The 16,844-nt window shown below is 38.0% G+C and overlaps 1 protein-coding gene across 2 annotated transcripts in view; it reads left to right on the top strand.

Moving 5' to 3' along the window:
- SI (sucrase-isomaltase) overlaps window positions 1–16,844 on the top strand; it is a 180,484-nt gene that overhangs the window by 13,962 nt on the left and 149,678 nt on the right. Inside the window, exon 1 of one of the 2 annotated variants that reach the window (XM_072142892.1) lies at window positions 15,646–15,664. The exons of the other annotated variant lie outside the window; for it this stretch is intronic. The gene's annotated coding sequence lies outside the window, so the exon portion shown is untranslated. Of the gene's footprint in view, window positions 1–15,645; window positions 15,665–16,844 lie in introns of those variants that run through there. 2 annotated transcript variants of the gene reach the window in all.

Consider the following 16,844-nt stretch of genomic DNA (forward strand, 5'->3'; position numbering starts at 1 on the left):
TGGACCATTATACAATCTCTTTTACCTCCGCTGTCACCCCCTCATCATCATAGACTGTGAGCTCCTGCACGAGCAGGGCCCTCACTTCTATTGTTCCATATGAATGTTTGTACAGACGCTCCCCTACTTAAGGACAGCCGACTTACAGACAACAGCTAGTTAAAGACGGATCTCTCTGCCCTCTGTGATTTCTAGTGAAGCTCTCTGGAAGCTTTGCTATAGTCCCAGACTGTAATCATCAGCTGTAAAGTGTCTTTAATGAAGCTTTATTAATAATCCATGGTCTCATTACAGCAAAATTGTCATTGGGGCAAAACATTTTTTTTGTCTGGAACTAAAATTATAAAATATACAGTTTTGACTTTCGCTACAAATTGTACAAACCTATGGAACCTATCTTGTACGTAAATCGGGGACTGCCTGTACTCTTTAATGTAACATTATATTTGAATATGTCTCCTTTGATTTGTAAAGCACTTGGTAATATGATGGTAGTATATAAATAAAGATTCTTATTAATATTATACATTATAGGTATACTTAGGTATGCAGCCAGCCCCCTTAAGTATACAGCCTTCCAATGTCCCCGAAGCTCGTTGTGGCTTCCCAATGCTCGTCGCGGGTCCTCTTCTGTCTTCTTTCCACTGTAACAGCAGGCAGAGATGCGTCCATGTGATCTGCTGGCTAGGGCATACTATGATGTCACCAGCGGCCACATCATAGTATGCGCCGACCGACAGATCGCATGGCCGCAACTCTGCTGGCTGTTACAGCAGAAAGAACACAGAAGAGGACCCGCCTCAAGAAGCCGTGACGAGCATTGGGGACACTGGAAGGTGAGTATGTAAGTTTATTTTTTTTATTGACTTGTTTATAAGCAGATTTGAGATTTTTCACCATTTTTTGTGCTGAAAAACTTGGCTTATATATGAGTATATACGGTATCTAAAATAGAAATAAAAGAAAAAATAAAGTCCCTTAAGGTCTATTCTGAACTTTAGAGGACGTAAAGTAAAAATTAAATTAAAAAATGATACTTGAGTATAAGCTAACCCAAATATAAGCCAAGGCTCCTACTTTTACCACAAAACCATGGAAACCTTTTGACCAAAGCGTAGGATGGGAAATGCATTGGTCGTAGCCTCCCCCCAGTATATAGCTATTCAGCCCCTTGCCCCCAGTATATAGTCTGACAGAATTCCCCCAGTAATTTACTTCCTCAGCATCCTTAGATTTTTATTCATGTGAGCCATTCCCAATCGCAAAGAATGAAGTCGAGTAAGATAAATAACATTATGCAGGAGATTTGGTGTATAATTGTACATATGGACGGTAACATGGAGTATTATGTGCATATGATATGATTTGGATTATAGGAAAGATTTTTGACTTATAGAACATGATTTACAGAATATGCTAATCTTAATTGTGCATTTCATGTCATATGCACATACGGCTAAACTGACTGGTGTCTTTAATGGGTCATTATGACATAGTTTGGGAGACACTTAAGAACATCTATGTATTCTAAATGCAGACAATGGGGAAGGTTGGATATAATAATTTCCCAAATGACAGATTTCATGAGTACTATACTATAAAGAATCTCTTGTGACAAAGTGTGTAGGATAAAATTTTTCAGGTATTTTTTCTACTAATTTTTGCAGCATAATCTGCGCATATAACCACTTATTGTATTACGAGATTTACTTTTATTAACCATATGCATACGTTTTCTTTGTCCTCTTGTAGATTGCATCATATTTGTCAGCCTCTTTTTAATGAAGTCTTTGTAACTCTTTTATATGTATTTGTAGCATTTCATTGCCTATAGGTTTAATGGTTCTAGTAGGATACGTTTCTCCCGCCGAAAACCATTGCTGGGAAAGGAGAACTTTTTACACTGTATTTGTCCATCATTGCTTTAGATCAAGACTAAGCCTTACTACCTAAACGCGTCAATAAGTACGCTGCGTTATACATTGTCTATGGGAGTGTTTTTAATGAATAAACATTGGAGGAGAAATTGAACTCTGAATGTTGGACCTATTTTGTTGTACTCCTTGGAGTCTGGGGTGAGTCGCGTGCAATGGGCTGTAATGTAATGAGCCACAGGTAAGCTGGACATTTGCTTTGGACTATTTTGACATGCTATCTACTCCTATACACATGTGAGATACACATACATTAGCTTAACAAGTACTTAACCTGCTGTGTTCTCCCATACACATGACTGCATCCTGTAGCAGTTGTATTTCTCATACAAACACAGGCTGCAAGGGTCGTGGCCGCCAGCAGCAGGAGTGTCACATCATTATACAGACGGTCAATCATGTGTATAGGAGTATTTCATTCACATAGGCTGCAGGGGGCGTGCCACATCATATGCAGGCTATCAGTCAAGCACTGGGGGTGTGGCTCTGCCAGACACTTATGCACAAGCTGGACTGCTGAATATGAAAATGTCTCATTGGACTTATCTTATCGGTCTGTTGCAAACAGTTTTAGGACCTGATTGTTTAAGTTAACAGGCATATATAGAGACAATGTAGGGGTATGGGCAATGCTTTCTATTGGCAGTTTATGAAATATATTTAGTTTTCGGTTAATTTGCTTGAAAGGTTCTCTTTAAATGTCTAAATACCTCACTTGGGGGTATGTCCAACTGATAAAACGTTATTCACATATTGGAAGAGGGCTATTTATGCCTTTTTCTTTCAAACTATATTGATGGAAGACCTCCATAAAATATTTTATAACAGTGAGTGGTGCATGGGTTAGGTTCTATTTAGTAGGCGAAAACATTGTCACAGGCCCATTTACAGTTGGATATAGTAGCTTTCATCATGGGAGAGGTGTTTTCTTTCCAGGTATGGAACAACTATTACTATCCTATGACCTAAGGACCTGATGATCTGAAATGCGTCAGATGTAGATGTGTACTGCACCCTATCCTTGCTTCTGCCTTTAACTTGTACTGTGCCATTTTGGATAAATAAAGCTGGACAAAATTTTTAAATGGAACATGTGAGTGCCAATCAACTTTTTTGCATTTCCCCTATCCATGAGAGTGGAAGACCTTTCCCTGGATTGAGCACCTGATGGTGAGAGAAACTGGCTTTTTCTTGTTTTTCAATGGAACAATTATTGACAAGGAAAATAGTGGAGATCTCAAGGTTCTTTAACATAACCAACCAAAGTGACGGATTATAACTTCTCAATAGTAGTATCCATAAGGATCCTCCCCTAACCTGTCTGAGGAAGGGGAGGTCCCGAAACGTCATGTGTTGTGGTCTTCATCATACTGCACCTGCCATGCCTAGTGGAGCTAGTCTGCTTGTTTGGTACATCCCAACACACTTTGGCTATGGCTATGAGCAAAAGAAATAAGGTGACTTGCTGTCTACTGCTGCGTATGTAATTATGAAATTGATACTTTAAATACATGTTTATTGTTTAAGTTACCACACTGTTGTATTATTTAAGTGTATGCATAAGAATGGAAATCGCTGAGTCCCCAGCTAGCTGTTACTCTTGGTCTATCCATGGGAAGGCTATAGGTCTGTTTCAAAATAAGCTCTGTTTCACATTAAGATAGTTGTGATTTCTTAGCACCCATGTACACAAGCATGTGTTCTGAAAATGAATTTCAAGGACAAGAATCTGCAATGTGTAAAAGAGATACAGAAAGAGAAAGTATCTGCGGAAGTAAAAGCAGTTTCTGTGTGCAGATAGAAAGGCTTCACAGTTCAGTTTGAACATGGAAGTTACATTTCTACCTAGATAAGCAATACACTCCTGTTTGCCAATCAACAGAGTATGGTATCTTAAGGAAGCTTAACCCCTTCCCGATGGGCCGGGTCCTGGTGCATGGAGAGGGCTTGCATATTGCAGCAAAGGCTTACCGGTAACAACCGCGATCGGTGCTAGCACCGATCGCAGGTGCTTTCACGGCCATCGCCGCCGGCAATGCTGCTGAAGGCTCCAAAAAGAGCACATTGTAATGAATGAGGAGTAAAATCCCCATATACTGCCATATTGCAGTATGGCAGTATATGGTAGAATCGATCAGACAACCTAGGGTTAAAGTACCCCAGGGAGTCTGAAAAATAGTAAAAGTAAAAAAAAGTTAAAAAAAAAAAATGTCTGATCTATCAATATATAACAACGGTTTTTCACTGCGTTTAACCCCGTAACGGAAAATAGCGTCCAAAGTCAAAAATGACTTTTTTTTTGCCTTTTTGGAAAATATAAAAAAATTAATAAAAAGTGATCAAAAGGTTGCACAGTCCTAAAAATGAAAGCATTGAAAACGCCATCAAAAGTCGCAAAAAATTACACCACCCACAGCTCCGTACACCAAAGTATGAAAAAGTTATTGCCGCCAGAAAATGGCAAAATAAGAAAAAAAATATTTTGTACAGGAGGTTTTAATTTTTTTAAATGTATGAAAACATTATAAAACCTATACAAATTTGGTATCCACGTAATCGTAGTAACCCAAAGAATAAAGTAGACATGTCATTTGGGGCGCACAGTGAATGCTGTAAAATCCAAGCCCACAAAAAAACGTTGCAAATGTGTCTTTTCACCATTTTCACTGCATTTGGAATTTTTTTCCCGCTTCCCAGTATGCGCCATGGAATATTAAATACCGTCACTACGAAGTGCAATTTGTTACGCAGAAAATAAGCCATAACTCAGCTCTTTATGTGGAAAAATAAAAAAGTTATAGATTTTTGAAGGTGGGGAGTGAAAAATGGAAGTGAAAAAACTAAAAAAGGCCAAGTCGTTAAGGGGTTAAAGAGTGTGAGGGAATAAAAAAGAAAGTGTTAAGGTTTTTGTTTTTTTGTAACCCCTGCAATTTGCTGGCTACTTCTCAATTCTTTTGCTAGAAGGTCGAATGGCAAAATAAAAATGAGATGGAATTGGGCTCCCATTTGTGATAATAAAGGGGTAAGAAAGGGCCCTGTTGGTGAAAACCCTGCTAGATGGGGAGGAATATATCACCTTGATAGCATGTAAGATTTCACTCTAGAAGCTCGAAATTTTCTCGAAAGCCGAGAAGGCATACTACCAATAAATAGATGGAACTCTGTTGGATCCAATAAAGTGAGCAAAATTGAGGACTTATCTAGTGTTGTAAGAGGATTACCTGTGTTTTATAAGTCCTACTTAGTCATTAGTGATTAAATATAGTAGGAACGTGATTATTCTAGTTCAAAATCTTGCCATATAGTTTGTGCCCTCTTTTAATAATGAAAATGTTTTGGGGAATGTAAGCTTGTTTCTTCAGTTTTGTAATAAAAGCTAGTTTATTTTTGGTGGAAAACTGAAATAGCCCCAGAAGATGATGGGAAAAATTATGGTCATACTGTTTACAGTATTCACCGGCCCTGGGTACTTTCTTGAGGCCGAAATGGGAGAGTTAAAGAAGGTCAGTTGTGAAGGGACTTGTTTTCTCAGTTGTGGAATATTGAGAAAGGTTGATGAGTAAACTGGTTGTCATTTAAATTATAAATGGAGATAGCTTTTCACTCAACCTTCCAAGCCAGAAACCAGACAATGACACAGATTCCAGTTTCCATTTATAAAGTTCATGCGATTGTGAGACAAATCCTGTAATGATCACTGACTGATCCAATTATATTGATACACATCACTATAGTAGAATATTTAAAGTTACAGTCACTTAAGTTTAGTATGTTGAATGCATGACTACATTTCCCATGTTTTTCCCTGGTGTTCTACTTGTCTAACATTCCATTTCAACATTCAATTTTTCACATTAAGTTATAAAGGTTCTTTACACATGGGGTCCTGCTCAGTTAATTAAATTTATGGCTTTTCCATTGTAAAAAGGTAGAAAATAGTAAAAGAGCCACTTCTTGTATGTGCACTGCTTTCCATTGTAGCTTCTCCTGTAATCAATCAAATAGAAAATACGGCACTGGAGGATTGGCAGTCCTATGAGTAAATGCTATCTCCTCTTAGTAGTAAATTGATTACCTATTATTAAAGCACAGTAGTTGGAGGTAGATACTCTGCTTCTAGTTGATTACTTTGCCAAATCAATATGAACCTTTGGTTTCTTTTTAAGTATAGCATTGCAGACACATTATAATGTCACCATGCCCATGACCAAGTGGGGTGATACTAGGAAAGAAGCATGGTTAAAACTGCTTTGCCTGGTAAATATTAAGAAATGTTAATGAAAGTATGGTGCGAGGTGCAGGATTGTGAGGTAGAGATGGAGTCGTGGAAAGGCAGGAGGTCAGGACAAGCAGCAAGGGATAAGAGTCAGGTACGTAACGGGAGGTCAGGACAGGCAGCACAGGAGCAAGGTGAGGAACAGAAACAGGATCACAATGGGAAATACCTATAAACGCACAGGACATAGGAAACAAGCGTTTTCTAAGGCACGAGGTTCAAAGATCTGGAAGGGAACATAGGAAGGGGCCGGAAATTTAACAGGAGTGGAGATGTGCGCCGGAGCGAGGAGAATGCCGGTGGAAAATGGATAGGTAAGCAGGGCTGCTTTAGGAACGAGGGGGCATAGGAAGGCACATGGGGGCGCCTGTTACCTGAGACATGGGTCACAGGAGCAACCATGACACCCAGAAAGCTCTTTTAATCTCCATCATTGTTAAAATAATAAAAGTAAACAATGTCAGGTCTAGCCCGACCAGATAAATGGGAATCTGTCATCAGGATTTCAAATTTAAGCCTAATAAAGTAATATTCCAGCTCATGAAAAATTATTTATAACAAAAATCCATTGTTTAGACCACTATAAAATCAGGTTTGAAAAAGTACCTGGCACCTTACCAGCACAGACCCACCAAGTCACGTGGGACTCCCCCTTCTGGGATATTGGGAGAAGAGGAATGGACCATACAAAAGTGGGATTTGATGAATCAATGAGGTGGCCAGAAGTGTGGGAGGGGTTGTTAAAAAGGAAAATGCTCACAGGAAATTTACATATTTCTGTAGAAACCTGTCATTAGGTTTAAATGTGAACACATGATGACAGTTTTTTTTTTTTTTACCAATAACTGAGGTCTGCATTGGTCTAAATTTTGTTATGGGGCTTTATGATTTCTGTAGAAGTTCCTGGGTTCCTGCGAAGCTGTAGATATTTTACTCATCAGTTCCTGAACCAAAGTCTTACAGACTGAATATCTTGTACAATAATTGTTTCATTAATGTAATAACTGTGTGCATTTATTCAGAAGGAAATGTCTCAATATTTGATGTAAATTATCATTTACAGTCTTCTGCTTGACGGTAATTAAGCAATATAGTGCACATCTACATACCAGAAGTGAAGAAATATTCATCATATTCTATCATTTACTGTATAGTAAGAAAACATTGGGTGCAATGATAATATTTCCTACTTTACAGTAAACTGCCCCACTATATTTTCCCAGCTGCCAGATAAATGTCTTTTAACTATTTCTGTCATCTTGATTTGTGTACAACAGCAGTAAATCAGTGTTCTGTGCACAATAGAGGCGGCAGAAATACCGGGCTCCTTCTTACTTATTGGGGAACACTTATCATGCCAATTTTATGGTGTACAAGTCATGAAAAGTTGCACTTCCTGGAGCACCATTTTTCTCCCTTTTGCAGCTAAAATTTTATAAGAATTTGTTATTAATTAATATATCTTGCACCAGTACTGATGTAAAGATAAAGATCCCCCCAATGTGTGACATTATTATGGATGTTCTGCCAGGTCTATTTCTACCACCAGCCTATGCATGGGCTGCAGGTCTTATAGATTTTACAATACAAACAGCAGCAGCTACTAACCTGTATGGATTTCCCCCTGAGAAAGCTCTTACAGGCCAGGGTATATATATATATATATATATATATATATATATATATATATATATATATAGCTGTAGAGGCCGCAGTTAGGGCTGGGTCCCTATGTTACCCTAACCATGGAGTACTGCCAGTGCAAAATATAGTACTTAATGTTTCTATATTTGAGTCTTAAGCAATCAATTATGTCTGGGTATTTAAGGGCAGATTCAGTAGGAGGAATTTAATAATGTGTCGCCGCTTCTCACAGTGCAGAGCTTGACAACACTAGTCTTTTGCTGCATTGGGACATTGAAAAAGGTGGAAAAAAATTGTCTAAAACCCTTTATAAATGTGTCGGAAGGCGTTTTGTGGTGCAAATTATGTCAGTAGTCTGGCCAAAGTGGCTTTATAAATTTCCCTCATGACATGGATCAGGTAAGTTTATTTTATTGTGTGTATGTTATAAGAACAGAAAACCTTGGATCCTCATTAGGACATATCCCTAAGACAGTGGACACAAATACCTTAAATACTAAAGTACCTTGTTGACTGTAGTGGGATCTGTCAGGTCTCAGTATGGTGTTATGGATTTAGCAAAATAAAAATTTCTGACTTTTGGGACTTCCCTGATTTTTGACGAATTCTTTAATAGAGGCTCTGAACTGCACCTCAGATTAGAATAGCTGTAAACATAACCTTACTAGGCTGCATTACCATCAGTTATGAGTAACCTATAGTGAACATGATAAATAAATAGATTTATAAATTGTTTCCTTTAAAGGTCAATGTTTTTCGGGGCAAGTTGTGAAATCGAAAAAAAGTAAAACAAATAATGATAGACTTTTCCTATTTTTTTAGGTACAAGTTCTGCAATGACAAGCTGTAGCACATTCCCCACACAACGCTAGTGATAGGAGCTTTACAAATCCTCATTCCAATGATGCAAGAATTAAAATTTGCCCATGCAGAAGATTTTTCTTAATACTTACGTCCAGGTCACCTAACCTGTTTGGGGAACAGCTTTCACTGTCTATGCCTTGTTATTATACAAGCTTAGAATAGAAAATTAGCAGAAAGAAAAATTGTGTTCTTCATATAGTTTTTTATACAGAAGTAGAATCTTGTAGAAATTGATACCTGAGCAGTAATCTTTAAACTGATACTTGAAGGAATATATCTTAATTTATGTGTTGATCACCTGTCCTTTAAAACCCCTACCATTGCAATCAGCTGTTTAAAGAGAACATGTCATACAGAGTATAGTGGTCGTGCTCGGTATTGCAGTTGACATTCACTTGAATGGGACTATGCTTGAAATAGGCAATCCCACCTGAGGATGTGACTTTATCAATGCATAATGGTAGCTTCAAGAAGCTTGCAGGCAGGGAAGGTTGCATGTCAGACCCCTGCGGATCTAATATTGATATTTAATGAATTAATAAATCCGGAAAAGCCCCATTCAGATAACACATTCCATTAAAATGTTGAAGTTTACGTCATCATGATACAGCGATACATGGGCAATGACATGTTATAGCACACTACATCTTTATATCAATCTTAAAAAAATTTGTTTGAATTTTCTATTATACAAAATTTGCTTACAATGAGGTTCAGTTACTGTCATTCTATGGATATAGGGATATAGAGTATATACTTAGGGTCTCCTTATTTTGAAGATCTTTCTAAGGGAACAAAATGATTTATAACCCAGGCATTTAAGATTCTTGGAAAAGCAATAGATAAAGGACCACCAGAAATGAATATAATCAGATGGAAAAAATCTATGAAAATAAATGAATCTGAAGAGGATATCAGATGTAAGCTAAGAAAAGGATTGAGAAAGGTAAACAGAGTCTGTAAACCAGAATCTTTAAGAGAGGTATATTTTATTCTATATAACAATGTGTGTATGGCTTAAGAAACTATGTCCTGCAATATATTAGAGAATTTGCCAAGAGTATAATGGCAACATATTTCACTGCTTCTAGAAAGGTAATGTTATTGTTGAAATTTGGAAACCGATAAAACAATTAATTGTTGAAATAACTACATTAGAGCTACCATTTTATCCATTGATGTATCTTTTTCATCATGCAGATAGAAGGGAGACAATGCTATATGTAGTATATATCATAGTGCTGGGAGTGGAACAGAATATACTAACACTATTAACCAATGAATAGCAGTCCTAAATGTAGTGGGACTCTGGAAGATATGAAGAAAATAATGCAATTAGAGGAAAAGAGACTACACATATATTAAAAAAAATTTTTGACAGTTGGAAAGGATTGGTCCAAAAGTTTCATGATGTAGAATCATGTATTTTATTTAATCAGAGTACAGTGAGTGTTTGATAAGAAGGGGAAGGGAAAAAGGATCAGACTATTTATAAATAGTCTGATAAATTTAATTTTGGTGATATACTATACAAATAAGAGCAGGGCGTAACTAGTGGACAAATGATCCCATAGTGGGCTTCCGAATGGGGCCTCCCTTCCCCCTTAAAAAAATATACATATTTATACACACTGTTGTGAGTTACAATCCCACATAGTATATATACACACACCTTATATGCATGCATACAGCATATACACACATACATACAGTACCATATATACCCATGCATTATATATGCACACCCATATAGATCATAGATCATATACACATCATATACTCACACATACAGAAAATACACACCACACACACATGTAGCATATACATATCAAATACATTCCAAATATCCCTGATTCTGCCCCCCCCCCCCCCCCCCCCCGGCACTTCGGGTCTCATCGCAGCTGCTATGGCTGCTACCACTGTAGTTACACCCCATTATGAGAGAATAAATCCCTCATTATGATGTATCTAGGTTCTGGGGATGCAGAGCAGTGACACATTCTGCATCTGTGTATTGTAGGGGTTCAGCTCAAACGTGGGGGTCGGCAATGACAAAGCTCTCATAGTCAGCAGGATTCAAGATGAAACTGCATTTATTCAAGAACAACACCAGTATCAAGCAAAACATCAAACAAAATCCTTGCCTGTCCAGCTCTAACTATGCATCTGGTGGCCCTTACTAACCACTGGAGGGCTTCTCCCTGCCAGCATGGAAAATACGTTCAGTAACCCTGTGTCACTCACGTCTGGCTCTCACACAGTCCAGCTTCTGTGTCTCCAGGTAGAGAGCAACTTCTGACTGCTCCACACCCTTCTTTAAGGGATTGCACACCTGGTACATGGTTAGACCCATTAAAAACTGGAAGCTTTGGTCTGGAGCAGTGATCACACTTCTGTCTCCACTTCAGCAATTAGAGTCTTCCAAGAGATAAACACATGGAAAACAGCTTCCGGTGTGACATAATGCACATTGTGGTTGCTGTAATACACATTAACACTCATTTTCTCTCCAATATAATAGTGACCTTGTTACAGTATGCAGTGGGTACAGAGAGTATTCAGAACCCTTTCAATTGTCTATTTCATTGCAGCCAATTGGTAAAATAAGTTCTTTTTCACTTATTATAATACACTCTGGATCCCATTAGAAATAACAGAAATGGAAATATTTTTGCTAATTTATTGCTAATGGTCATAAGTATTCACACCTTGGGTTTAGGTCAGGGCTCTGGCTGGCTAGTCGAGAATGGTCACAGAGTTGTTCTGAAGCCTCTTCTTTGTTATTTCAGCTGTGTTCTTAGGGTTATTGTCTTGTTGGAAGGTGAACCTTTGGCCCAGTCTGAGGTCCAGAGCACTCTGGAAGAGTTTTTCATCCAGGATAAAACCGTACTTTACCGTATTAATTTTCTCTTCAATCGTCCTGTCCCTGCAGCTGAAAGACATAGCATGATGGTGCCACCACCATGTTTCACTGTTGGGACTCTATTTGGCAGGTGATAAGCAGCAATACACACAGTAAGTTCAGATCACCCACAGATGATAAATACAAATAAATATTTTCCAACAGTGCACAGGAGAGGGGACGAATGGAGTTAAAAGTGAGCTACAAAATACTGTGTTGGTCTGCAGCATGCAGTAGAAAAAGGTAGTCTTCTCCAGAACTCACAAATTGAAGTTAAAGGGGTTTGCCCAGGAAAGAAAGTTCTCACATTTTAATCCACTAATGATTTTTACACAATAAAGATCATTTTAACCCCCTCACAGTGGACTTTCTAAGCAGACACTTCATGGTTCCTCTGCGCTATGAAATGCTGTTTGCTGACAATGTGCTTAGATTATCAGTGTGCAGGTTTATCTACATTTTCATTTAGCTTCTGAAACATTCTACTTGTATCTGACACATAATAAAAGAGAGATGAGACAGATAAGAGAGGAGAGATGATGAGATCCATGAGATCGATATAAAACACAATGACAAACTCCAACTTTGCTACATCTCATCTATAACACAAGTCAGCTCTGCTATATCTCAGCTATAACACACATAGAATCAGTTTTGCTATACCTCCTTCCCCTGCTATAAAGATTGTATCCTTAGTTTGTAGAGGAAGTCTCACATTGCTAATTGCCGTCAGGAAGTGTCTTTGTCTGACATGTCTTGTAATGCAGGGGGAAGGGCAGGAGGCAGAGAGCACTGAAGTGTGCAGACAGGAGTAACTATTCATAAGAAGAATCTGCTCTGCCTGACCATAGTTAGAAGATTTATGGTTGGATCCTGGGGCAACCAAAATTGTATACACCAGGACTGATAAAGACAGGTTGGATTTTTATCTGTGAAATGCTGTATTTTTGTTAACCCCTTAACGCTGAAGCCACTTTTCACCTTCCTGACATGGCCCATTTTTTCAAATCTGCCCAGTGTCACTATAAGTGGTTATAACTTCAAAACGCTTTAACATATCCAAGTGATTTTAAAAAATTTGTTTTCTCGTGACACTTTGTACTTCATGTTAGTTGAAAAATTTTGGTGTTATGTTTTGCATTTATTTATGAGAAAATCAGATATTTGGTGAAAATTTGGAAAAATTCTTGATTTTCGAACTTCAAAATGTTTTACTTTTTCCATACATAGTCATAACCGCAAAAAAATGTAATAACTAACATTCACTAAATGTCTAATTTATGTGGACATGGTTTCTTAGGCATCCTCTTATTTTTGTAGGATGTTATGGGCCTTTGAACATTATGTGCGATTTTTCACATTTTCATAAAAAACACAAAATCCTTCTATTGAGGGACCTGCTCAGGTTTCAAATCACTTTGAGAGGCCTAAATAAAAGTAAAACCCCATAAATTACCCCATTATAGAAACTACACCCCTCAACTTTTATGAAGTTTGCTAACCCTTTAATTGTTTTACAGGGGTTAAAACAAAATCGGATACAATTTTGAAAGTAAACTTTTTTGGCTAAATGAATGTGTTTTCAAAAAATGTACAAATTCTCAGTGGATAAAATACCAAAACGCTCCACAAAATTTGATACCCAATCCCTCCCGTGTGCTGGTGACTGCTGTATGGGCACACGCCAAGGCATGGAAGGGAGCTGCGCCATTCAGAACAGATTATGCATTGTCACTTTTTATTGGCTATACAATCTTTATTTTTTTGGCAATTTGGACATATTAGGGGCTTATTTTTTGCGACATGAGATGCACTTTACAAATAATTCATTTTCGTGGGTCATGAGCTTATTGATGAGATTTTATTAACTCTTGAATGTATGGGTGAAAAGAAAATTGTCAATTTTGGTTTACTTTTTTTTCGTATTTTTTGGGGGTCGTACACCGTTCACTAAAAATACTATATTATCTTTATTCTATAGGTGATTACGATTATGGTGATACCTCATTTATACAGTTTTTCATTTATTTTTACAATTTTACTGGATAAAAACTAATATAGAGGAAATCTCATTTGTTTTTGCATCGCCATCTTTTCGGAGACATAACTTTAATAGTTTTTGGTTGACAGAGCTAGTTTTGGGCTTATTTTTTACGCGTTGAGTTGTTCTTTTCAGTGGTACCATTTTGGCGTACATAACTTTGTTTGATCACTTTTTAGAACATTTTTGTGTAGAGATGTTATGAAAAATGTACATTTTTGGCGTGTTTTACGGGTTTTGTTTTTACGGCGTTCACCGAGCGGGTCCAAAAATGTTTCGGAGTTATTGTAAGGATTGTTACGCATGCGGCGATACCAAATATGTGGGTTTTTTTGGCGATTTTGTGGGTTTTTTTCACTTTATTGCATGTGTATAGGGAATATTTGTGTTTAGGGGACTTTAACTTTATTTAATTAATTCTTTTTATTAAAAAATGATTTTATGTAGTGTTTTTAACATTTTTTATTAACTTTTACAGGTTAGCTTGAACAAGTGATCCACTGATCACTTGTTCAAGCTCTTCTTCACATTACACAGTGCTGCTCATGCTCAGTGTGTTACAGCCGGGTCCTGCCAGAAGGCACGGACTCGGCTCACAGAAGAGGATCGCGCAACCCCGGGCACCGGCAGTCCCGGGGCTGCGATCGGAGGTGCGGACCCCCCCGGTAAGCGCCGCGGGAAATCTCCGATCGCGGGTGTTAGAGGCGGGTGTAGGCTATAATATATAGCCGACATCTGCAGCTTCTGGCGCGGGCTCCGTTTTGGAGCCGGCGCCAGAAGCATGACGTACTATTACTGCATTTTGCGGGAACGCACCTCCCGCCATGCAGTAATAGTACGTCAAATGTCGGGAAGGGGTTAATACAGAGAATTACAGGATGTGTTATTTTGTTATCCTAAGTATATTTAAGAATCTTGTCTTTGTGGGAATATCCCTTTTTTGATGTCTTCAGTTTATTAGATCCATTAAAATATAACAAAAAGTACACGATAGATGTCTAAAAGACCAATGTATTTCGAACAAATGACAATGGTATGGTCTTCATCATGGTCAAGGATACACTCTGTCATAAAGCCACGAATGGTGAAGGGCTGCAGTGATAATTGATTTTGTGGAACTTTCTCCCATCTCCCAACTGCATTTCTGGAAAATGGCCTAAAAACCACATTTCGTATAAGCTCTGAGGTCTCATCCCCTGGCTAAATGCTTCAATTGTGAAGAAATCTTTAGTGTTGCGAGGATAGTTTTTCCTATCCAAATGGTTATAAAATGACTAAAACTATAAATGGTACAATTACAGGTACAGTGTGAAGCTTGAAAGCTGCTAAATGGTGTATTATAATAAACCTTTTTCAATCTTTTAGTATGGAAGTCACCGGTCATCCCCAGTGTAGCCTATGAAAAAGAAATAAATCGTAGTATGTTTGGTAATAACCTTACACATGGTCGAGCCCTTGTTAGATGAAATAGAAGTAAGGCAGCATTAAAATCAGTATGTCACTGACAGATCTTTGCAGTTAAGTGTATTGTCCCCGAGTGATAAGAAGGCAATAAAGAAGTAATGTTGTCCCTGATTTTTTGTAGAGAAACCAGCTGTGCATGCCGTAAAAGATCAGTGTAAGGGAACATTTGAGAGATGACATCTGTTGTAACTTCCTGTCCATTAAAAACGTGTGGACATAAAACCAAGCACAGAATTTTGTTACCTTAGTTTGAATGGGACTTTTGTGTACTAATATCATTAAAGTAAATAATGGGAAATGTAGTTGCTTATGTTTCCATTTTTGTTCTTGTATCAACGTTACATATGCTGAGGTCACAAGGTTTTACCGGGCGGCACAATTTGTTAATCCCAATGTCTGTGATTGCTGTATTGCTTCTCTGTGTGTTGCTGGTTACATCACTTCCTTTAGCTGGCGTGATTCACTGCCTTGTATTATAATCATTCTAGTCGATGTGCTGACTGTGAAATTGCAACTGAATTTCTTGCTGTAACAAAACAGTGAGTACCTGAGAATCTCTAGCTCTGCTTAGCACACCTCTTTACTGCACTTTTTCTTTCGACATGTTGCAAATTTATACTTAGGAACATGTATGGTTCTGACTGAAGTCATTTTAAAGTAAAAACTTTTTCAGCTTCATAACTAATTATCTAGCAGTTATCAGATTGTTAGATAAGGATTGTTGTAAGGATGTGTTAATTGCTTTCATCAGTTGTTTTATTTTTATACATTTTGATGTATTAAGGTGTTTATTCTGAGTGAATTAATATTTGAAGGTTTATTATCACTTGATAAACATAGAAATGGCTTTTGAGTGAGTCATTTAAAGGTTTTTAAAGGGGAATGGGTGGTTTTCAGGAAGGAGATAACAATGCATGGTACTATGCATTAGATTGTAGAGATTCATGGCGATTAAGGCTAAAATGCTCAAATAATGTGGATTTTAAAGGGATGTGCCTGACTTGGGTTTCCATTGGGCAAACTATGGTTTCTCGAGCTCTCTTAGGCATGATGATGACAAGAAAAGAGGCCTCTGTCTCTTTGTAAATCCATGTGGGTTCTCGTACCAACTGTACTGTGCTAGATTTATTTCATTGGGTGATTTTCAGTAAGACTACTCTATCCAGATCAATGGGAAGATTTTCAATTGAAGGGATTTCCGAAACAAATCTTGGACTCTATTCCAGGGACAAATGTAACATAATTACCATGGAAGGGAACATTTTCTTATGCAGTGTATAGATGGGATTTCTAGAGGTTAGCTACCAGCAAATTTACTGTAAGCTTAATGCTCCTTTCTTACAGCCATTGGGTATATTCCCATGGCTATGTGCTAGCTCGGACTGGATCCCATGCAAGCACAGGGCTGTAAGGAGGAGGAGAGATGGGGGGTCGCTCATTATCCCTCCTCCTTCCATAGGCAGATGACCGGTGACACCGCTTATTTGCCGAGGTATAGGACAAGTATAAAGTATAGGAGCCACCCAACTCACACAGTGCAGTGATCCGCCATGTACTCACCACACCGTAATCAAGGCCAAATGGGAGCTGTAATCTGGTCGCAAATAATGCCCCCAGTACTGTCAGTACTTAATCATAGACTCAGGCACAGTGGATGTGGTAATCTTCTTATATTTGTTATCGAATTACCTACTTTCTAAATTCAACTTTTTCAATTAT

Source organism: Engystomops pustulosus, chromosome 3 (genome assembly GCF_040894005.1).
Source record: "Engystomops pustulosus chromosome 3, aEngPut4.maternal, whole genome shotgun sequence".
Taxonomy (NCBI): Eukaryota; Metazoa; Chordata; class Amphibia; order Anura; family Leptodactylidae; genus Engystomops; species Engystomops pustulosus.